The sequence below is a fragment of the Quercus suber genome, unplaced genomic scaffold (assembly GCF_002906115.3).
Source record: "Quercus suber isolate HL8 unplaced genomic scaffold, Cork oak 2.0 scaffold_1003, whole genome shotgun sequence".
Taxonomy (NCBI): Eukaryota; Viridiplantae; Streptophyta; class Magnoliopsida; order Fagales; family Fagaceae; genus Quercus; species Quercus suber.
In genome coordinates this window covers 26,792-52,276 of record NW_027070418.1, presented here as the reverse complement: position 1 = coordinate 52,276, position 25,485 = coordinate 26,792, and the positions used below count along the sequence as shown (strand labels likewise).

The following is a 25,485-nucleotide window of genomic DNA, read 5'->3' as shown; positions in this document are numbered from 1 at the left end:
GTTATCGAAGAGGAAATCGAAAAATTCGGCAAAAAACCTCTCCACGACCGTCTAAGTCGAAATCAATCCACTAGTAAATAAGTTGGAGTACACGAATAACAAAAAACCCTTCAAGCCTAGTCAACCCCATGTACTTGAGCCCTCCAAGCTCCTGCTACCAACGGGTTTCTCGGAGTCTTGTCTTCACTAGCTTTCTGGATCCCGCAATTTAGCCCAATTGCACCCGCCACTTAATGGCTCTTTCCAATGCTTCCTAAAGGCACCAAACTTGACTCAACACTCAGATTAGGTGAGATAAGTGTTTGGATTAAGAACCTCTCAATGATGTAGAGATAGAGAGATAGGAGTAGAGGAAACCCAAGAGAAAATATGTAGATGATTGTGGGTATAAAAATCTCTAACTCTCAAGTGTTTTTGCTAGAGTTTCTCTCTGAAAGCACTCCTTATATTTCGTGAGTAATGAGAGTATATATAGTATGAGTAAAGAATTTGGCAAAACACTTTTTCTTTTTGCCAAACAGAGAGTTTTGCTGGCACCTCGCGAGATGGCCTTTCTCGCGAAGTACTTGCGCAAATTTGATAGCTTGGCATGATTCTTCAGCTTCTAGTCATGTGCTTCACATGTGGCCTTTTGAGGGTTACTCTTCTTGTGAGCTTCTCTTGAGTTAGTCGCGAACTACATTGATTCTTTTTAGACGCTTGATTCTTCACCAATGTCTCACACTCATCCCTTACAAATAAACCCACATAAATATAAGAAAATGATTGAAGAAAATACAATCAAATTTGGTACGGAATTAAAGCCAACAAAGGCTAGTTGGAAATCATAACTTTACAATGTATGAGTGCTATGGTTACTCAAGCACCGAAGTCCCACGTTTTTAACTTTTTAATTAATAATCTACCTAATGCAGATCCTATAAAAAAAATCATTTATATTACGAAAATGATAGCTAGTATTGGAACTAGACACCATAAGGAAGGTTGGAGTCTCCACCCTTTCTAAGCGGTAGAATTATGTTTCTTTTTCTCTGTGAATCTCTTTGAGAAGGAATTTCTGTTACCTCTGGTACGTAATAGGTTTACTAGCTAGTAGGTCTCGTGGGTTTGTCTTTCATGGGACTTGGGAACAGTTTAGCTCTTAGAAGATGGAGAACATCACAAGGTACTAGAGCAAGCTCTCTCTTTCTGAAAGAGAAGACAAGGATAAGCAGGGCCGACTCAACAACTTTTGGGGCCTTAGGCGAAAATTTTAAATGGGGCCTTTTTATAATTAAATATTAATCAAATAATATATATATATATATATATTGAATTTCTTTTATTTTTTATTATTTAAAATCTATTTTTCTTGCTTTTTGAGATGCAAAATTGCTAATTAAGTTTTCATATTTAAGCTCCTCTAACATTTCTTTTTCAATTGATAATATAGCTAATCTACTTAATCTTTCTTGTGACATAGTAGATCTTAAATAAGATTTTATTAATTTTAATTTTGAAAAACTTCTTTCTGCAGATGCAACCGTAACAGGTATTGTTAGTAATATTCTATAAGCAATATATGCATTTGGAAAAGAATCTAGTCTTTTTAAATAATTAAGTACATTAAAAATGATAATTTAACTAGAAATAAAATTTAAAGATAGAACAATAGAACCTGGTTATTGCAATTTTTCTAAAGCCGTGACCACTTTAAAACTTAAATTTGCACAAATAAAAATTAATTTAATACATCGTTTAATAAATTAATGTCACTATAATACAAATAAATTGATATGATATATATCAAATTATTAATTGGTACAATAATTAATAATAATATATAAAGTGTTATTGTGTTAGATTTAAAAAAAAAAAGGAAAAAAAAAAGAGAAAGGTGTGTAACTGGCCAGCCTATACCCCACATCCTATGGCTAAGCTTTAAAGAAAAAACGTGTCCTATCATTCTATCAATTGTCATGGCAGAGAAGGGTCCAAACAGTGGCTCAAGCAAAAAAGTTATCATAGCAAAAAGTGAAAACATGTCCCATCCCATCAAACTATTGTGCAGACTGCAGTGAAAGTGTGAAACAAACTAAATATATATATAATTTAAGTTAAATAAATAAAATACTTTGGGTCTTCATTTTCGGAAAGACAAAGAGAAAGAGGGGAAGAACTGAAGAGTAAAGAAGAATACCTCTGGTGACTGCCGACTGATATGCTGAATCAACAAAGAAAAATTTCAAGCTTAGACTGATTGACAGAGTTTATGGAAAAAGATCAAGAATCAAGATAAAGATGAAGAAAAGAAAGGTGAGACCGTAAGAATATAGATGAAGAGGCAGAGAGATAGAGAGATGAGAGGTTTTTCTTTTGTTTTTGAAATTTATAATCTCTATTTTAGCATATTTCAAGACAATTATGTTGTATTATTAATGAATTTGCCAGCTATTAATTTTGATTTTAGCATATTTCAAGAATGAATTAATAAATTTGTCTCCTAAAATTTAATTTGGTTAGCTGAAGTTTGACTATTTTTATTTTTTCTATTTTAATCTTTTGCATTTTAGGATATAATGGGGCCTTTTTAATGCATTTTATTGACTAATAAAGTGCTTAAAATTTTTTAATTAAAAAATATAAATAAATTTTATATATATATAATTTTTTTTTTTTTTACAAGTGGGCCTTCTTTTATTTGAGGGCCTTAGGCGATTGCATCAATTGCATCACCTGTTGAGCCGGCCCTAGGATAAGATCATGAAAAGGATTCCAAATTAGAGAAGTTGGAGACCATAAATTACTTTTTGAGTTTTGTTTTTAAATAAGAGACTGATGTAGAGGGGTCAGGCTTAGTTTTAGTGTTCAGTGGCATTGGATCTGTTGAAATGGTGACATGTATCCACTTTTGAACATATGTCACCATCAAACTGGGTCTAGTGCACTGAACCTAGACCAAGTCCGATGTAGAGAAGGTATTAATGTGTGAGCTATGGACGTTTGACAATCATGATATGCCCATTATTTTTCACTACCATGATTCTTTCTCAAAATAATTATAACTTTATAATAAAAAAATAATGTAATACAAACATTTTGGGCAAAGACACCATTTATTTATTGTCTTCTAAAAAAAAGACTCAATTTATTTATTTTTTTTGTATATACTTACCGGAAAAAAAAAAAAAAAATCTCATTCCATTACTGTATTGATATCCATATGCTAATGTAGTATTTAAGGTTAGGTTGAAGGGTTCAGTTCCAATCTTACTATAAAAACCATATGCCATTTTTATCAACTTCAAGAGAGAGAGATAATAAAGCTCTTAGTAAAGGGGTTTTTTTTTTTTTAAATAACTTTCAACATGAACATAGAATCATAGATTATGGTTTTACATCACTTTATTATTATAATTATTATTAATTTTTTGAGATATGCTTTCTAATCACCATTCAACATTTGGCCTAATTCGATCCATTTCTCCGATTCAGTTCACTTTAGTCCAATTTGTTCTAGTTTAGTCAACTTTGGTCCATTTCATTCCATTCGGGTCCATTCGTTACATTCCGGCCCAATTCAATTTATTCGGTCCACTTTGGTCCTATTCAGTCCAATTTGGTCCACTTCAGTGCACTTACTTAAGAAAGGGAAAATACAGATTTATGTTGAGGTATGGTAAAGTCTCTAATGGTTGAATAAGAGATCTAAAGTTCAATCTCCGCCTACACCAAAAACTTATTGATATCTTGGTCTGATGATAAAGAGTTATCATCAAGAACAGATGCCATAAGTTGAAACTCTCTCTAAAAAAAAAATATTTATTTGAGTAATATCAATGATAAGTTATAAAAATTATAAGAATATGGACCACTTCAAAAAAGAATAATATCACACAAAAGCACCAAAAATGATAAAATTATATATTTGTAAAAATAGAGAGAGAAAAATCACTTTTAGAAAATCACTTTTCATATCCAAAAATAAATGTTTTCTACCTCTTGTATCCTTTGGGCAGTGAAACTGTTATGTTGGTTGAACTTCATCGTGTAAAGATTGAACTCAATAGGCCATTATTTTACTATATGTTTGATTCTCCAATTTCTGCTCTAATAAGGCGTGCATAATGCATATCTTGATTTTTGGAGGGAGAGTAATGTTTAAATATAGCCCCATTGTCTATCGAAAGAAAAAGAAAAAGAAAATGAAAAGGTTCCCTTTAATTTGCTAGCTACCATGGATTATGAGCTTGGTCAGGCCCTATTGTCTATTGATGGTCGATCCAACCTTTGCCAAAATTATAGTACTTTCTTATTTAATGTGATGAGATGCTGCATAAGTTATAACGACCCATGTGTATGTACATTTTTTTTTTTTAAAGTTATCAAAATTACTTCTTTTTAAAAATAAATAATAAAAAAAGTTATCAAAATTACTACTTAGCCATGTCCACAGTATCAATGCTTGCCTATTCCAAAACAGGAAATGAGATTTGTTATTTCCTAGAGGCCACCAAGAAAGAACCTTATCCATTCAAGATTAAAAAAAAAAAAAACCGACCACTCTTTCTATCTCTCGTCTCTCTCAAACTACTGGTTTACTTCTTCTATGGCATCCTTAATTCAGTTTCTTCTTCTTTGTTGCTCTTTTATTTATTTATTTATTTATTTTTACGTTACACACATATCTCAAGCTCAGAGATTTCGCATACCAAATGCTCTAACTCCTCACCCTCACCAAAGATTTTACAAGTTACAACCCTCCAATACGTGTCCAAAATTCATCATGGCACTCCACTTGTTCCAGTCAATCTTGTAATATCATTGTATTTTTTAAAACTCTATTTTGAGTTAATATGTTTTAGTGTTGTATAATTTTGAATTACTCATCACAACTTCGCAAGTAGTTTCTCTTCCTCTTATATCTTTGGTTTGATTTTTTTTTTTTTTGAGTTAATACATATATAGTTATTTTGAATATGAGAATTAAATTTATATCAAAATACAATTTTGATTAATTTGATTATGCATTTGGGCATTTGGGTGTGCCTATCATTTGTATAATATTAAGACCAATTTTGTTATTTATTTATTTATTTACTTTTTAAATAATCAAGATAATCTCCTTTAAGAGAATGTTGAATTTGAATAATTGATTTAAAACTAAAAAAGTATTCCATAACTTAGAAGAATATGGACCACCTCATAAAGGAAAAATACCAATCAAACACAAAAAATAAAAATAAAAATAAAAATAACAGGATCATATATTGTTAGAGATAAAGATAAAATAATTTTAGAAATTTTTTAATTTTTAAAGAGAATAAATTATTTTTAACAAATTTTAGAGAATAAATTACATATTATTTCACAATTACAAAATAATCATTTATTCCTCTACATCGCGTAAACCTACAACTAATAGTAATAATAGGCCTGAACCTTTGGGCTTACAATTAACTAAACTAATATTTTGATTGGTATTATAATAACGTGTGAATAGTATGATAAGTTAACATAGTTATTTTCTAATCCATAAAATTAACCTAGCTTTTGGACCAAGTTGTACTCATATTTGTTATATTAACTTCTTATTTTATTCTACCCAATGTAGTTCTCTGCCTTTATTTTGTCGTGTGTTATACTATAAGATTTTTTTTTAATGATTGTTTTGTTAAACACTTGGATATATTATTTAGTTTTTTCTAAAAATTGATTTGATTTGATGGAATAAATTTAGTTTTAATTTCAAGTATATTTTTATTAATGAAATAGGTTTCATTAAAAAAATTGTACTAGTTGTAGGGGAAATTAACAAGAAATATAATTTTACGGGGTGGGGCGGGACTTCGTGGAACCCCAAGGGTAGAGATGGGGCAAGAAAATTTTCTTCGTCATGCGAGATGAGGTGGGGATGGGGCAAGAAAAAATCTTGCGGGGTCATCCCTACAGTCCTCAACTGGTTTTAGATGTTTGACTAAAAAAAAAAAAAAAACTGCATTGATTAGGAGAAAGAGTCATTATAATTTAGGTTAAATTACAAAACTCACCCCTTATGTTTCACCATAATTCATTTTAGTACTCTAACTCTGCTTTTGTTCAATTCAGTTCTCTAAGTTTAAAAAGTATTCAATTAAGACCTTAGTTAGTATTCCATTAAACTGTCTGTTAACTCTCATTAAAATTGCATTTGTTTTGGTCTTTCACAATATTTAATTAATAGCATTATTATTTTATTATTTCTTTTGAAAAAGAAGATAGAATTTTATATATAAAAGTAAGAAAAGACTAAACAAAGAGGCCTAGAGCCAGCAACTATGAATTGATAGATGATACCGCAGGGTCACACCATGAATTCTCAATCCATTGCCTAGTGCCAATAAGAGTTTGGAGCTATTATTAGAAGATACCAATCAATAATCCAAGAACTTGAAAGTGATCTTGTTTGAAAATTGAATCGTAAAGAAATATACTTTTGAATTAGTGAATCTAGTTTCTGCAATGACAGAGACTGAATAGGCCTACATCCTTGTTATTTCCTTCAACTTGCTAACAACTACCTAAACATTATTTTATTCAGTTATAGGCAATTTTGAAGTGATCAACAATTTTTTCTTAACGAAAGGACTTTCTTCAATAGATGACGCGTGAAAGTGACCCTGCTTGCAAATTGAAACTTGGAGAAATATACTTTTTTTTTTTTTTCCTTCAACTTGCAAAAAATGTCGTAAATAATATGGATTGGTCATTACATGCCTTTTATTTCCACATTGAGGTGATTGTTGAAGAACACCGATCCACATGCATATTTTGATCCAACATAGTTTGCACATCACAATAGAATACTTGCATATAGGAGAAAGAATGCGCGTGAAAGACTTGAAGGAAAACGCAAAACTTGAATTAGCATTTAGCGCATGAATTTAAAGTTTGGACTCTATTTCAACAATGACATGATATGGATTTAGTAGGCCTTTATTTATTGTATGCATTTCCTTGCTGAAAGCAACCAATGCATTATTAGAGGTAACTAAGAAAATTTCTAAATTTCCACATTCACATGAATTGGTGTAATTTTAAACTTTGATGGAGACATGCCGTTTAGGGATGGCAATTTTGTCCCACCCCGCTAAATAACCCGCCCCTCCCCGCTTCACCCCACGTAGGTTTTCTCTGCCCCGCAAAGGTGGTGGGGTAGGGATGGGGCAAGATTTTAGCGCCTCACCATGGGGCAGGGCGGGGATGGGTTTAGACTTTTTAGACCCACCCTACCCCGTCCTTCCCATCCCGCATTGCTAAGGGTTATAATTGTAAATTTTTCATACCCTAAAATCCTACTATTTAAACAAACATATTAATATTAGCTTATTTTATTCTACCCAATGTAGTTCTTTGCCTTTATTTTGTTATGTGTTATACTATGAGATTTATTTTTATTTTTTTATGATTGTCTTGTTAAACACTTGGATATATTATTCAATTTTTTTCTAAAAATTGATTTGATTTGATGGGATAAATTTAGTTGTAATTTTAAGTATATTTTTATTTATGAAATAGGTTTCATTAAAAAAATTGTTCTAATTGTAGGGCAAATTAACAAAAAAGTAAGGTTTTATGGGGTAGGGCGGGGCTTTGCGGGGCCCTAAGGGGCAGGGATAGGGTGAGAAAGTTTTCTCTGTCATGCAGGACAGGGCAGGGCGGGGCATGTGGGGCGGGGACAAAGACCCCCATCCTTCAACCCCGCCCCACCCCATTGCCATCCCTACAAGAGTCACTTAATTAACATCATTTAAAAATTATGTTGTTCCTCTAGCTTCCTTCCTCATCTCTAGATACTATTTATTTACCATTGACTACCCAAATACTTTCGCAATTATATACTTACCACAATATAGTCATTGTAAGAGTAAGGTTATTGCTCGAATGGTCTCATTACATCTTCAAGTTTAAGAGTTGTGAATTCGAGTAGTGGCAAGCCTAATTATTACTCGAATGGTCTCATTCCATACAAGAGTATGGTTTAAGTGAGTGAAGAACGGCAACCACACATGCAAGCTTCTTTTATACGTATATATTCTCACAGAGGTGGGGGACCAGGAACCTGTCTTGGGGCCTGGTTTGAAAATCACACTCTTGCCGTGGTTTATAAAACAAAAACGTAATAAGAAGAACGGGGCCAAATTGTTTTTTATTTTATTTTATTTTATTTTTTTATTTTGCTAAAAAATACTTTGACTTTAACTGGAATGAGGACAAAGATGAAAGCTACAAAATTGCTTTTTGTAGGAATGAGGTTCATGATACAATATCTGCTAAATTGCTGTAATAAAATTTCGAGGAGTACTTCTCCGTTGAACTAACTTTTTTAGACCCGACAAAATAGACATTATCGAACCCGATAAAAACGGGGGGTATGGGTAAGAATTTTTGGACTCGTGAGAAGTCAGTTTGAAACTGACCCGTGGATCACATGAGTCAGTTTGAAACCGACTCATGAGAAGACTTGGATTTAAATATATATATATATATAATTTTTTGTTTTTCTGAGTCTGTTTTAAATGTTAATCCTATTTCACACTTTCACTCTTTGTTAATTTCTTTATTTCCTTTTGTTTTTCCTAAGTTTTCTTTTTTTTCCTCGAAAAAACTTACAAATTCTTTTTTTTAAACAAGATTAAGGTTTGAATGCTTTAAAGTTAACATATAAATGTGTAAATTCAAGAATATTAGGCAATATTTAACTTTTGTTATGATATATATATATATATATTTGTGTATTTGTTGTCTTGTTAGTACTGAAAGGAAAATAAATACAATATTATACTAATTCCTTTTTATGTCTTATTAATTTTGGCTAATGAAAAGAAAAAAAAAAAAAGAAAAAAGAAAAAAGAGGATCATACCGAGTTTGACTTATGGCTCAAAGTAAGGCATAACAAAATTTACATCTTCTAAATATAAGATTTGTGATGAAATTACAGGTAGGATATCAGATAGAAGTTGTACGGGGCACGACTCCCCTGAGGGCTCATGTGTTTGTAAGAACCAATGTATTGGTGCCACATATACGAGGCTTTAAACTTGTTGGGCATATTGGGCCTTGGGACCTTGTGTGCGCATATGAGTTCTACTAGGCTCACAGCCTTGGCCTAGATAAGCCTTGATGCCCTACCAAAACTCAAAGACCACAATGATAACATTATGACACGAACTGCAAATGTGATTTCCTGCCGATCAACTCTAACCCGATTGGGAAGTGCAAATCTCCTGGGAAGGAGGATTTATAAATGCTCGGTATTGCCTTAGGAAGTAATGCCGCTAGGAAGATCTCTTGAAGTAAGGAGCCAGTTCCAATGCCACTCTCACTACACCCCACTCCCAACTAAACATCCACTTAGCAATAATAACATTAGACCTCCTATACCACTAACCATAAGAGTAATCATAACTCCCCACTAATTATAAGGCTATAAATAAGAGAAACTAGAGAGAAAAAAGGGGTGGTTGAAAGGTTCACAAAGAAACTAAGGGCAAAGAGAGAGAGCAAGAGTGTATCAAGCTAGCAAAGTGATAATAGAAAGAGAGGGAGTGAGCTAATTCAAAGGGAAAGGCAGTTTCGTTGAGTCTCTATATAAGGAACTACCCAAAGTAAGAAATCCAAAACCCATGTTACAAATAGATTGTGAGCCCAAGTGAGGATTGGCCCATCAACCCCTCCTTAGGTGCGCACAAAAGTAATGGAGATGTAGTTGTGGATCAATATCATCGCTACAAGGTACATGAACGGATGAACATAACATAAAATTTGATTTTTCCAATTATTGAGCCAAAATAATTATCACAAACCGGAAAGGAACTTAAAAGATTTTTGGTGTATATATATATATATATATTTGTTTCAGGAAGATGTAGGGATTATGAAGGAGATGAATTTAGATGCATACAGGTTTTCAATCTCATGGTCCCAAATTTTACCAAGTGATTATTTGCATTAATCTTTACTTTGAGATTTATGAGGTAACATTGAGTATACATCAGAGACTTGAATCAATATAATTATGCGACCCTTTTATGTTCCTCAAATTTTTATCATGGGGTCTAATTTCAAAAGGAAAACTTAGTGGGTGTGTAAATAGGGAAGGAATCAAGTACTACAACAACCTCACCAATGAGCTTCTAAGCAAAGGTCAAGATGCAATCTTAAAATTCCATCATATCATCAACTTATTTTACTTTTATAATTTATGATTTAATTTTTTCTATTAATGAATGCAGGTCTAAAGCCCTTTGTGACAATTTTTCACTGGGTTCTTCCTTAAGCCTTAGAAGATGAGTTCACTGGTTTCTTGAGTCCCCACATTTCTTGAGTCCCCACATTGTGTAAGTGATTGAGTCACCAAATAATTTGCACATTTTCTCCATCTATTTATAGACTTTTTACATATATTTATCATATCATAATTATGATTTAAATGACTCCCATTTTTAGGATGAAAGAAAAAAAAAATATATTGAGGACCCAGAAGGATACTAAGTGAATTTAATTATTTAACCATTATTTTATCACTCTTAGAGTTTAATTAATAATTAAATGGACTCCAATTCTCTTTCCAATGCTATCTATCTATCTAAAAAAAAAAAAAAAAAAAAACTATTCCTTGCTCGTGTTTGGTCTTAGATTCACCCTTGTTAAGTGGGGCACAACGTGCGGGTGGAGCATAACACGAGATTGAAGTAGAGATAGGTTCAGTCTCAATGCCGTGATAAAATTAATAAATTACAATTTGTCTCCAAAGGTTAAACTACTAGGAAAAAATTAAATTTAATTATTTACCGTTTACTCTATCATACACATCGAAATGTCTAATATTTGAGTGATGATTTTCGAGACTATGCAGAACTCTGCTTCAAGGAATTCGGTGATCGAGTAAAGCACTGGATCACACTAAATGAGCCTCAGCAGTGGTGGTTTTGTAACGGGGCAATTTACACTAGGTCGATGTTTTGCTTGGCAAAATCTAAATTGCATTGGTGGGAATTCAGGGACGGAGCCATATTTGGTGACACACCACTAGCTACTGGCTCATGCAGCCGCGGTTAAAATGTACAAGCAAAAAATATCAGGTTCGACTTATCAAACTTAAACATAATGAAAGTAAATATTTCCATGTGCAATGAGTATCTATTAGACCACATGAATATCGATTTCTAAATATGATTAACTGAAGTTTTTAATTTGTTCGGTAAAATTTCTTATTATCAAATAAAATAATTGAGGTTTGAACCCTACCTACACAAAAAAATCAAATAGTGTCTTAGTCGATAATAATAGCAATCATAATGAAATTGACACCATAGATTAAAATTCTAATGTATCTATCAAAAAACTTAGATAAATATAGATAATCTCACTCATGAGTTTTGAGTTTCTTAAAAAAAAAAAAAGGTTAAAAATGCACATGCAGGCAGCACAGAAAGGTGCCATTCTCTAATGCGAACGACAACCGCGCGTAATGCGGCACAACGTGCCCTTGATTTCATGCTGCGATGGTAAGTTCTGCTTGCTGGTTTTCATTTTTCATTTTATAATTTAATCCTTGTCCTTTGACAAACTTAGACATTTCTATCTACAAAACAAACCCAAAAAGAATTTAATTTCTTTTTAAATTCTAATAAATATACAAAAGTTATCTAATTGGATATATATATATATATATACTATTATCTTTTTAAAACTTGCTTCATACTCTTTGGACTTTGGAGGGCGAACTCATTCTTAGGGGCCAAATCATTCATTTTAGGTTCCCAAATTAAGTATTAAAAGCTTTAATTTTTACAAAAAATATATATAAGATGAAATGAGTTCAAGTTACACCTGGTATAACTCCATAAGAGTTACACATTTTTTAAGCCATAAATTTATGAGAGATCCAACGGATAAAAACAAAACACTATTATCTATTACAACATTAAATACTTACCTAATTAATAGTCTCCTCATTATCTCTTTCCTCATTAAATATTTCTTATGTCTCTTTTTCTCTCTCCTTATTAAGTCTTTCTTACCATTTTTTTTTGCAATTTCTCTTACGTTTCTACTTTCTTAGTCAAAAGCATTTGCCGTGAACTAAAATAAAGAAGTCAAAAGCTTCCATATTTTATTAAATGTATTCCAATTATATCATCCTGTTATGCTCTTAGTAAAAAATTTGTGAAACTGCTTGTTTTTTTTTTTTCTTTTCTTTTTTTTTTTTTTTGATTTTTTCTTTTTGTTTAATAAATATACAAAAGTTATCTAATTGGATATATATATATATATATATATACTATTATCTTTTTAAAACTTGCTTCATACTCTTTGGACTTTGGAGGGCCAACTCATTCTTAGGGGCCAAATCATTCATTTTGGGTTCCCAAATTAAGTATTAAAAGCTTTAATTTTTACAAAAAATATATATAAGATGAAATGGGTTCAAGTTACACTTGGTATAACTCTATAAGAGTTACACATTTTTTAAGCCATAAATTTATGAGAGATCCAACGGATAAAAACAAAACACTATTATCTATTACAACATTAAATACTTACCTAATTAATAGTCTCCTCATTATCTCTTTCCTCATTAAATATTTCTTATGTCTCTTTTTCTCTCTCCTTATTAAGTCTTTCTTACCATTTTTTTTGCAATTTCTCTTACGTTTCTACTTTCTTAGTCAAAAGCATTTGCCGTGAACTAAAATAAAGAAGTCAAAAGCTTCCATATTTTATTAAATGTATTCCAATTATATCATCCTGTTATGCTCTTAGTAAAAAATTTGTGAAACTGCTTGTTTTTTTTTTTTTCTTCTTTTCTTTTTTTTTTTGGTTTTTTCTTTTTGTTGGTATGATAATAAATTTACAAACACAAGTTTTGTTTGTATGAGTGTCATTCTACTAATTTCAATATTTGTAAAAATATGAATAATTTAACTTCTTATGAATTAAATAGAAAGTCAGTGGTAGTAGAGTTAAACAATTGGGCCTATCTTGAGTTTCTTTCTCTTCTACATCTGAAGACGTTTAATAAAGAGAAAGGTATTTAAGATAGTAAGAACTTATAGGCCTCTAGTCATACTATTGTCATATGATGAGGGTAAACATTAGGATGAATTTGAAGTACAAACAAATTCTAATTGGATCAAATTTGGATAGTTTCTATCTTATTGTAATCTATTCAATCTGATAAAATTTGGTTTACTATCTTCATCCATTTTTCTCTATTGGTGTTTTTTATTTCTCCTTATTTATGCACTTTCTGGCATCCTTGAATGTAATTGATTTTTTTTTGAACATAATTGATTTTTTTTTGGTTAGGAATTTAGACACAATAGTACTTACTCCTTGAAAATTTTATTTCGTTTTTTTCATTAATTTGCTAAACATACTATCAAGGAGAGAGAAAAAGAGACATAAATTTACGATGAAGTGATATTCAGGGATGATTTGTTGGAGAAATTGTAAAGAAAATGGAAAGAAAGACTTAATAAGGAGAGAGAAAAAGAGACATAAGAAATATTTAATGAAGAGAGAGATAATGATGAGACTATTAATTAGGTAAGTATTTAATATTGTAATGAATAAAAGTGTTTTGTTTTTATCCGTTGGATCTCTCATAAATCTACGGTTTAAAAAATGTGTAACTCCATAAGAGTTACACCAGGTGTAACTTGAACCTATCTCATATAAGATATACGAAATTTTATTTATTTACTTTTCATGAACTTTATCATTCTTAACTCTTAAGGAGTGAGTTGGACTTTGTTATTCTTATCTCCTAAATTACTCCATTTAAGTTGGGCTTGAGGTTTACCGCCATAAGGCCTTCATAGTTTCATCTACTCTCATTCTCTCTATGGACAAAAAAAATGATGGAATTAAAAAATTGATTGGGCAATAAGTCTTCCTAGAGAACCTCCCCTAGGCTGTCTAAACTTCAATATTTTTGGTCATTTCGATAACTTTTTTTTCCTCTCATTCCCCCACCCCTTTTCTTGTTGATTGACCTGAGAGTGCATTTGAAAATCTAAAATATGTAAATAAAAAACTGTCAGGGACGTTTTGCGACAAGGGCCGAAAATGCGAGAATGACCCAAATCTCCCCTTGGGTTCTTTAGAGGTGTTTATTGTGGAGAATCAAGCCCAAAATTCCAAATGTATAATGAAAAAAAGGCTAATGGTGCTTTTACAAGATAAAATCAAAATGCTTATAACAAAAGTGCAAAAAACCATAAAAACATAACAGGTCTGAAATTTCGACCCACAGTCACATAGAAGAGGGAATTGAGAGAGGTTGTGAGGAAAAAAGGGAAGGTTCCCCTGTACCCATATTTCCACCCCCAAGCTTTAGAATTATGAGATTGTTGACTAGCTAAATGGGGTTTGGCTCTCAAGTTTCAGGTATCTGAATAGAATGTGGCTAGTTGTTTTTTTAGTTGAACAAAGACTCTTCTATTGAGCTTGGGGTATTGCTCTCAAAGTAAAACGTCCTCCCCTTGTTTTGAATCTGATTGTGGAATTTATATTGAGTTTGGGGTGCTCTAAGTGACTGGTTTTTGGTCAATAGAAAAGGCTTTGGACCCCATGGTGTTAAGCAAGTAGTAATTTTCAGGTTTGCTTTTGTTTGGATAAAAGGAATGATTACTTTTATAATCATTAAGGGAAATGCTTGACTAAACCCTCATTGGGTCCTCATTTTCAGTTGTTTCAGACCATTGGGAGGCTCAACTAGATGAGAGCTAGCAGCTGAAGTTGGCCAATGAGAGCCAACCATTTTTAAAGGAACAAAAAGGTTTGGGCAGAAACTTTAGGCCACAGTCACACAAAACATAAAAGCTGTTTTGGGGTGGAAATTTTGGATATAAAACCTCCTCTATGAGCCTAAGATGCTACTAGTGTCCCTTGCTCACTTGGTAGCATGCATGGGCTAGGCTTATGCAAAAGGTCCGAAAAGAACCTACTCATACCCTCCAAACCACAATTCCTCAATTTCCCCAATAAGTTGCATGAACTTGGGCCATGCTTTAAAAGAATAAAATATAATATAATACATGAATTGAGCTCACAATGAAGTCGAGCTTGGTTGAATCGGGCTTGTACGAAATGTGTCATGAAAATGGGTATCAACATTAGCCCCCGAGCACACGTGGCACTTGCGGCAGTGGTGTGAGTAATTGATGTTTCCCATTGCTTTGTAGATGTTGTGAGTTTGGGGAATTAGTCTACCCAAAAGTTTTATTTTATTTTTTTTGAGAAGATAAGGGTGGATGAATTCCGTTTGTATAAATATTTCATGTTTGCCTGACACATCACTAGCCTAATGCGTGCCTGGAGTCCTTCAATATTTTCCAAAGGAGTAAAATTGGATATTGATAGTAAGCCTTCACTTGGGTCAATACCGTGGGCATCAAGTTGTCTAAGTTGCTCCATTAGATTGGCCTTTTAATTTCACTCCACGTGCTCCAGTAGGAAGTAGGAAGTAGGAAGTAGGCGGCCTTTGAACTTTCAAATTTGCTTAGCTTCCTATAGCTTTCTTGTGAAATTTGCAACTTGCTTCTTTTAGTCACCTACAGGTAACATTAGATTTCCTCCACTTAAATTGTACATGGCTCTAAATCCACCTCGTCACTTTTGCCTTGTAATATATAATGCCTTTCTCCCTTGTATAAGGTCTTTGACTTTTCAATTTTGTTCGCTTCTTTTATGCTTCAGCTGTGGCTTTGTTTTTTCATCAATGAGCAGACACGTCACTTTCCTTTTTCTTATCTTTCTTTCAATGGCTTTCACGCTACTTTGTTTTCCTTCTCTCTTCTTGGAGGAGTGTAGGAGGAAATCCTCCTAATATCAATTGTGGAGAGTCTTTAGATTTAAAAAAGCCTCACGCCACCTTTTTATTTTATTTTATTTTTATAGCCAAATCACTGTTTTGCTTCTTCCTTGTATATATATATATATATATATTTTTTTTTTTCCTTCAATGGCATTCAACCACTTTGTCTTCTTAGCAAATGCATCTTTCCTATTTTCTTCTATTCTTTGTTATTCGCTTCAAGAGCTGTGAATATTTGCTTTGATCCACATTTGCTAAAATCCAAGAGTGGTGAGATGATGGCAGCGAAATGGAGGGTTGTAGGAGATCTTTGTTGGTGGAGAGTAAATTCAAAGAGCTCAGCACCGTCCACTGTTCAAAATGTGGATTTAGGTGGGACGAAGTGCCATCGCTAAAGGAAGAGGAAACCCATCGACAAAAAGTAGAGTTATTCCATCGATGATAGTGGAGGTTTGCGATAGATTGCCGCCTATGGCCGCTGGACCATCTATACCAATTTTGGCTAAGTAATGTTGTTAGCGAAGAGGAAGGAACCTTCTTCACTAAGGAGTGAGGATTTTGTTGTAAGAGATTGAAGCCGAATGCAACGACAAGATGTTAAATCCGTTCTTTGTGCAAGCTCGATAAAGTTGGATGTGATGCTCACCTTGGTGAGTTAATATATTTTTTTGCTGATCTCTCAGATGTATTTAGCGACATTTTGAATGAATGGTGTCTTTGATTGTGTAGGTTGGCTCTTGCTTAGGAGATCACAAAATTATCGCAATATACTTACCCATAAGGTTGAGTCATTGTAATTGAATTTGAATTTCATATCGAAGTAGACTCCAATAGTTGCAAGACAGGGAAATTAGTTCGTAGCGTGACCATGCATGATATTGATTTGGCATTGGTGTTGGAGGTAGTAGTAGCATACTTGACTGTAAATTTTACTTGGGTCCATAGGAGAAGATGATGATGAATGGAAGGCTATCTTGAAACTTTATGCAAATTGTACCACGTTAAGGATGCTTCAATTTTCTTGAGTTTCTTGATTGTTGGTTAATTTGGTGAGATTATGTTCGCCAAGATTTGTTTCAATGAAGCTGTAACCACGAGCGATAAGTGATATTGCGAGCCATATAGCGCATTTGAGATGGAATGGAGCAAAAATATCACTTGACGATGTAGTATAAAGGTGTGACATAGTTGCTATATGTGCTGGCACTGGCAGCCCCCAGTATTGTGTTATCGTGGTGAATGCGAATAAAAATGTAGAGTCACCAGTTGTTATTGCTTCATGTTTGTTGTGATGATGAGGAGAATGTTGGTGAAACCATTATTAATGATTCCATAGAGCGTCTATTATTTGATCGTGGTATTGCCCATCTATAACAGCCCTCGCGTCTTGGGCCTAGATAAGACCAGATTGACCATGATAGCATAAGAGGTTGCCTTGTAAAATAACTGTTGTGTACGTTAAAATGATGAATGGCGTAATTTGTGAGCAAGTAGGAGATTCCTCTTTGTTGCATGGCTGTAAAAAAATGTTCAATGAAACGTTGTTATGTCGAGATGCTTTCGCTGGTGGTAATGTCGTAGCTCCATTTGTTTGAGAATGAAGCCACAAATTTCTTTGGCAACATAAAATCTATTGTGGAAAGTCAAAACTCATTATCAACCCCTTTTCATGCCAATAGGGATTATTGAGTGCGCCGCATTGCCGTCTTGCATAGAATAGGTGTATTTTGGGAGATACACTATTGTTGAGCAGGAACTTTGGAACTCACTAGGTAAGTCACATATCTTCTTCATTTTCTTTTCTTGATTGCATATAACAGTATATTGAGCAAGTCGTACTATGGTTTCTTGTAGGATGACTTTGGCTTAGAGAATTGTGGTGTTGTCGTTGGGACTTTCATCCACGAGGCCAATCTCATTACTAATGCATCATTTTCTGAGGTTGAAGCTACTGCGAATAGCAACATAGAGCTGCAATAGATGGAACCATAGCCGATGTTAGTAACTTTGAACCCTTTTGGGTCCGTTTCTCACTTACGACTTCGAAGTAAAGAAGAGAGCGATTGCAAGCCAATGTCCTAAAGATGGTGATGTTGAACAGGGACTACAACATTGCTTCAACTTTTTTCTTTGCCTCCTTTCTTTTTTTTTTTTTTTTTTTTTTTTTTTTTTAAATCCAATTGTCTTGTATTGTGCCCCAAGCTTTGAAATTTCGAACTAGTTGAAGTGTGTAATATGGGCTGCTGTCTTGGAAACATTTTCTCTTGTATTTCACCCTTGTGGACAGCCCACTTATGTATAGAGCAGCTCCTGTCTAGTTATATTGGTAAAACTTTGAGTTTGTATTGTCATGATTAGTAGGCACAATTTGTATTTTGTACAAAGAAACATATATATATGATGTCTCAACATGTAATTTGAATTTTGGAATGAAAAGAATGATTTGTACCTCAAGGATGTGAATAGTTTGTATTTTGTACTTTGAGAATGAGTTTCTACCTTTCTTCAATAGGCTATGAGCATGTTTTTGTTGCGAAAACAACTCTTGCATGGCTATAACCATTTGACTATGTTGAGAAAAGCTTGCTTGGAAGGGTCGAGTGCACCTTGCGATGAAGTGGCATAATTTTGATAGATTATATGCACTTAGTCTCTTGAGAATGACTTGTGGTTGATTGGATAATTTGTGAATATGGCTTTGCCTTTGCAATGGCAAGTCAGGAGACATGTTGCTTGCTTGCCATGTCTTTACGAACAGGCTTTGGCTAAGAGCACGTCTCACTGTCTGTGCACCATTTTTCAGTGCTCTATTGACAGGCAGATTTGGTTTCAATATTTCAGCATATTCTCTAATTAGCCCTTAAAATATGTGGGTTGATTAGGCTGGTTGATGCTAAATCTTGGCTATGGGTTTAGCATGCAATGATTGATTTAGGTTCATTTGAAATACATATTCAAATTTGATGTGTATTACTTCTGCATTCTTGACATAATGGTCGTTCTACAAGTATAAATTTTTATGGAGTGAAAGAAAGGCAAAGACTGGAGTTCTAGTCCAGAAAAAAGCTTTAAAAAGTGAAATTGATAATATATAATGTATAATAAAGAATATGTAATAATCAATACCCTAGCATACCGTATATAGTTATCTCTTTTTGGGACACAAAATTCTGTTTTATTTTTATTTTGTTTAATAGAAAGAATCTTTTATAACTTTGAAGATATCTATAATTGTACGTACAATGTCACACAATCAGTTAAAGACTGCTATGATAACTAAAATATTGCCTGTCCTTTTCCATGTATTTTTCTATCATTTAAATTTTTTTTTTCTTTTTAGATAAATTAGATTATAGTGTTCCTCACTTCCTATATAAAAAGCCAGCAGATAGGAGCTAGTGCTACACAGGATAATCAAAATCAATAATGGCATTTCAAGGCTATCCAATCTTAGGCCTCCTAGCTTTTCTTGGCTTATTGATTAATGTCATTGCTGTTACACCAAGCTATGACACTACTTCACTCAATCGGAGTAGTTTTCCAAGAGGTTTTATTTTTGGGACAGCATGATCAGGAGCTTATCAGGTAATAATTAAGTCACAATTTTCTCTATGCTAATTTGCATCATAATTTTTATTCAAATGTCCTGAGATGTCAATCATACGATGAACATAATTATGTGCACATGTGTGTTCTTTCAAATTTTCAGCAAGGAGGTGCAACAAAAGAAGATGGTAGAGGACCAAGTATGGAACACTTACACTCAGATATCCAGGTCTCTTCTTTTTCTCTCTCCAACGATAAGATTTTTTTTTTTTTTTTTTTTTAATTTATGAGTGGAACTTATGATACTTGAAAGTATGAGTTACCAATGAAATATTAAGTACAAGTTTGTCTTTCCATTCTAGATGCTCAATTCGCTGTACAAGTATTGGCATTATAATTTTCTTTCTCTTTGTTCCTGTTTTCCACTGGAGAAAGTGTACACCAAATTCGACAGCAAATTTCACATTTGTTGACGTGACCGTCTATAATTGATATATCATAAAGTGATGTTAATGATATTCTCAGATAACAATGATGTTACCACCAATTATATTCTGCCATTCATGAATAAGATGTGAAAAAAAGTTGTGAAATTTGTTATACTTATAACATTGTTCTTTTCATTGGCCTTGACTTTTAACTAGCTCTTGCGCATTAGAGTATTCATAATGTTAGTATTACACATTTTTACATACATTTTGTCGTAACTGTCTTGCATGGTAGATTGTAAATAGTGAAAAAAATTGTGGATTCATGTGATAGTAACAAACAATCAATTATAACTTGTCAAATAAAATAGTTGTAAAAAATGTGTGAAAGTATATAGTGTTAGCATTATCGCGAATATTTTTGTGTAATATTCTGTGTCTAAAGGCTTACTGTATTTAGAATGGCAAAAAAAATAAAAAAAAAATTACGGAAAATGTCATACTCGACAAGGAAAATGACAGGAGTCAATGTCAGAGCAAACAAAATACTCCAAAACTGATAAAGGAAAAATTATCTTCTTCCCATAGAAAAACTAGGAAAATAATAAAGGTAATTAATGTTGTAACCATTGACCCAGTAAAGGCCATTAGTTGGTCCCTTTAGATTTATGATGATATTTAATTTAAAATATAAAATAAATTCATTTTTAATAAAGAGGATTTGTCGTTGTTTTAAAAGTCAGGGTCCGAAAGCTAAATTAAAGATTCAGTCAATCGACGCTGAACCATGGAGAGAGAAAGCTTGAAACACTCTGATGAGGAAGTTGATAATCTGGCCGTAGACTAAGAAATTTAAGGATAGCCATCAGTTGGAAGGTGATCAAGGAAGTAAGCCTCATGCTAGGATTGGTAGTTATAGAGATAAATTGGTGGGTTGCATCCCTGGAGCTTTTGAGAGAGCTTTTGGGTTTAATAGTGAGATGCAAGAGGACATTGAATCTGATAATGAAGATGAAGATGCTCAAGATGATGGTCTCAGAGTTTGTTTTTCCAGAGAGGAGAAGACTCGGATGCGATCTCCTTGGTATCAAGGTCTTATTATCAAGCCGTTTGGAAGCAAGGTGGGGTACACTTATTTGGTATCTAAGCTTCGTGGCATGTGGAACCCGAAAGGAGGTATGGATTGTATAGATTTGGGCTTTGACTTCTTTCTTATTAAGTTTGAACTTAGTGAAGATGTGGATTACATTCTCAAAGGAGGACCTTGGTTTATAGGTCAGAATTTTCTTACTATTAGACAGTGGGAGCCTGAATTCCAAGCATCATCTGCAACGCTTTCCTTTGTCGCAGTTTGGGTCAGGCTGCCTGAGCTGCCTATTGAGTTTTATGAACACAATGCTCTGTTAAAGATTGGCAGAGCAATTGGACCGGTTTTACGAATAGATGCTAATACGGCCGATGGAGTCCGTGGATGATTTGCCCGTTTGTGTGTACAAGTGAACCTGGATAAGCCTCTTGAGAAAACCATTTATCTTGGGAAACTTAAGCAAGTCATCCAGTATGAGGGTATCGAACTCTTTGCTTTGAATGTGGAAGAATAGGCCATTACCGGGAAGCTTGTCCGTTTGTTGTGCGTGAGTATTCTACTAGTACGCAGGGAAGTTCAGAAAATAATGGTCAAGAAGAGCAGAATCCTGGTGCTGGTAACTCTGAGATGGAGAAGAATGTAAGGGGCCAAAAAGAGGACTATGGGGAATGGATGCTGGTGACTCGGCGCAAGCCATCTAACAGAGGCCGAGAGAAGCCAAATGGCTCTAGTGGGAGCCAGATGGGGAGTCTTCCAACTGGGCTATGACAAGAAAGGGGCTAGCACTTCGGATAGTGGTAGGGTGGTTGTGAAGAGAAAGGCGCCAGTTGCTCAGCAATCAAATCAGTTCATTATAGCTGATGGGAAGAGTATTCTTGTGAAGGAAAATCATACCAGTGTGAGACATAAGGAGGTGGGTCTTGTTGACTTCTTGTAAGAAGACTATGGGCTTGGTAAGTGAGGAAGCGTGCTTTACATTTGGGGCTAACTCAAGCCCAATCAAGCATAATGGGCCGAATGTGAGTCCTGAGGGTACTTTGAATAATACATGGTCTTCTTATACACCAGGTTCAGGGAGTAAAGAAAAGAAAGGCATTAGTAGAGTGGTTGCAAGCATGGAGAGAGCAAAAAATTGGGCAATGTTCTACAAAAGCAAAATAATTCCAATCGGAGACGAAACTATTAGGTGGATCAAGCAAGACCCAACGAAAATCTGGGGTGGTTCGACTTGGAACTGATGCTGGAATGGAAGAATTTATTTCCGCTAACGGCGGAGAGCAGCGAGATGGGTTTCCTGCCTTTATCGAGCACGGCTTGGGAGGAGACACCGAATCCGTGGTGGAGGTTTGTGATGGACAGACCAGCATTGCCACCACTTCACTTCCAAACTCAACCTTGTTAAAGACAAGTTCAGAGGAGCTACTCTCAGAACTATTGCTGTCCGAAATAGAAAGGAGATGATGCTGATGGAGATTTCAGAGAAGAAGATCCTCATGGACAAAGCAGCGGAGTGCGTCATGTTGGGGAACCTGAACATGGTGAAGATGATCCGATGTGTGGGAACAAGGTTTCAGGGTACCTTCCTAGCAAGATGTATTGGGGGAGAGGGGTATTATCCACCACTCGGTAACTCTGTTCCGAGAGATGCTGATGAGCAAGGCGAGGTGATGGGGCATGGAAGTTGAGGAACATTGATTTTCCCTCTGCATCTGTGGTTGCTGACTTGTCTTTGTCTACTATTAAGATGATGAATACGTTGATTTGGAATTGTAGGGTGCTATGAAACCTCAGTTTCAGGAAAACTGTGTTAGATTTAGTGGAGTGACATGCTCCAATGGTGATGGTCATCACGGAAACTCGTATGAGCGGGGCTAGAGCAGAGGAAATGATTGAGTCTGCCCTTTTGATGGGTCGGTGGTTGCTGATTCTATTGGATTCGTGAGTGGCATTTTGCTCCTTTGGAGGACTGACATGGTGAACGTGGAGGTCCTTGCATCAATGAAAAGGAGATCCATGCAATTATCCGGGTAAGATCTCAATCTCTTAGCTGGATTATTAGTGCCATATATGCTAGTCCTAGGTTTGTTGAAAGATGTATTCTTTGGATAACCTTAGACTGATTGCTACTTTACATGACTCCTTGGGCTCTTATGGGGGATTTCAATAAGGTTATTGATGAGGAAGAAAGGCTGGGGGTAATCCTATTTGTCAAGAAGGGTGCGGGCTATTATGGATTGCATGTCTGAGTGTCACCATGTTGGATTTGGGTTTTTCGGGGCCCAAATTACTTGGACTAATAAAAGAGAAGTAGGGGCCTCATACAATGTAGACTGGATAGGGTTTGGGCCACCTGAATGGAAGGCAGCTTTCCCTGAAGCTACTGTTACCCATTTGGTGAGAGTTAATTCAGACACTGTCCTATTACTTAGATTAGCTGCTCATGTTTCTTATGATTCAAGTCGGCCTTTTCAGATTTCAACCTATGTGGATGAGTCATAACGATTTTCCTGCCATTGTTAGTGAATCCTGGAATGGTATGGAGAATAATCTTATGGATGCAGTTAATAGATTTACTCTCAAAGCTCAAGGTGGAACAAAGAATCTTTGGGAATATTTTTGCAAGAAAGAAGCTCATCATGGCAGACTACTTGGGACTCGAGAAGCATTGCCCATAGGCCTAATAATTTTTGATTAATCTCCAAGAGCAATTGTCCAGAGAATACAATGAAATCCTCCAGCTTGAAGAAGAGTTATGGGCTATGAAATCGAGGGTCAATTGACCATTTTGAGAAAGAAACACTAATTACTTTCATATTTTCTACTCTGGCCAGAAGAAGTAAACAGAATTTACAGCATTAATGAATGAAGAAAGGGAGTGGGTGCATAACTTGGATCAAGTTCAAGAATTTTTACTAACAGCTTTATCAAGCTGTACCAAACTGACCAGCTAGCATGCCTTGGTGCAGAACTGGGATTCTGATTGGGTGCTTGAAATTAGAAGATGAGGAGGCAAGGTTTATGGGTCGGATGCCAACCGATAAGGAGATTTGGGACGCTCTTAGCTCTATGAAGCCCTATAAGGCCCTGGGTGTGATGGGTTGCATGCGGGGTTCTACCAAAGGTTCTGGCTTGTGTTGGAGAATCGGTTAAGAATGAGGTGAAGAATATCTTTGCTAACCAAATAATGCCTGATGCTACTTCACCAAACTCTGCTTGTTTTGATTCCAAACACTGGGTCCTGAAACTGTCAGTCAGTATCGCCCTATTAGCCTTTGTAATACCGTCTACACAATTGTTCTAAGATTCTTGTACTTAGGCTTCGTCCTCTTATTCTAAGCTCATTTCTCCCATGCAAGCCACGTTCCTTGAAGGTCGAGGGGTTCGGATAATTTATTATTGCCCAGGAGTTGATATATTCCTTGAGAAATAAGAGAGGTAGAGATGGCTACATTGGTGGTGAAGATAGATTTAGAGAAAGCCTATGACCGCTTAGAGTGGAGCTTCATTAGGATGGTGCTCACTCACTTTGGATTCCCCGAAAATATTATCCGTCTTATTATGAGTTGTGTATCAACTACCTCTACTTCATTGCTTTTTAATGGAAGTAAGGCTCAGTTCCTTTTGTCCCTCAAGAGGCATCAGCAAGGGGATCCTATGTCTCCTTTATTATTCCTTCTTTGTGTGGAGTTTTGGGAGCTCAATATTCAGTAATGTGTGAGGAGCACCGGTGGATACAGTTAAGAGCCTCAAAAAATGGTCCTGGTTTCTCTCATGTGTTTCTTTGCGGACGACATTCTACTGTTTGCTAAAGCGACAACAGGAATTGCAAGGCTATTTTGGAGTGCTCCATAATTTTTTTGTAACTTAGCTGGTCAAAGGTGAATTTTGGTAATCAAGAATCTTCTTTTCTCCTAATGTTGCTGGTAGAAGAAAAAGGACTATTTGTAGAAGGCTTGGTTTAATAGCCACTAATAATATCGGAAGATATTTGGGATTCCCTATCATTCATAAAGGTCGTGTGGGGAATGCTTTTAACTTTATTCTTGATAAAGTTCAGAGCAAGCTGGCTAGCTGGAAAACTAAATTTTTTCAAGAGCGGGGAGACTTGTTCTTGCCAAAACTGCGGCTGCCCCTATTGCTGAATATTATATGCAATGCCATAACCCTTCCACTAAAGTTTGTAATTCCTTGATAAATGATGAGAGATTTCTTTTGGTCAACTGAAGAGAAAGAAGAATGCACATGGTTAAATGGGGTACTGTTACTCTTCCAAACGAGTTGGGTGGATTGGGATTTTTTCTATGAAGCAAAGGAATGCACCATTTTAGCCAAACTTTGTTGGAGATTGGCTCATGAGGAGGGGAAGCCGTGGTGAAGATGTTGGCAACTAAATATTCTGCTCCAGTAGAACCACTGTGGAAGGAAGTAAGTTGCCTTGCTCACAAATCTGGGCAGCATGCAAGAGGGTGGTCCTATCTATGTGAAGGGGTTGAGATGGATGGTAAATAATGGTGAGTCTGTTAATGTTGTGAAGGATTTCCTGGCTGTCTTGTGAGGAGGCTAAGAGCTGGTGTGAGGG

General features: G+C 34.8%; 1 pseudogene; it reads left to right on the top strand.

Moving 5' to 3' along the window:
* Nucleotides 1-9,180: 9,180 nt before the first annotated feature.
* Nucleotides 9,181-25,485, top strand: part of LOC136065524 (beta-glucosidase 12-like) — a 36,766-nt pseudogene continuing 20,461 nt past the window's right edge.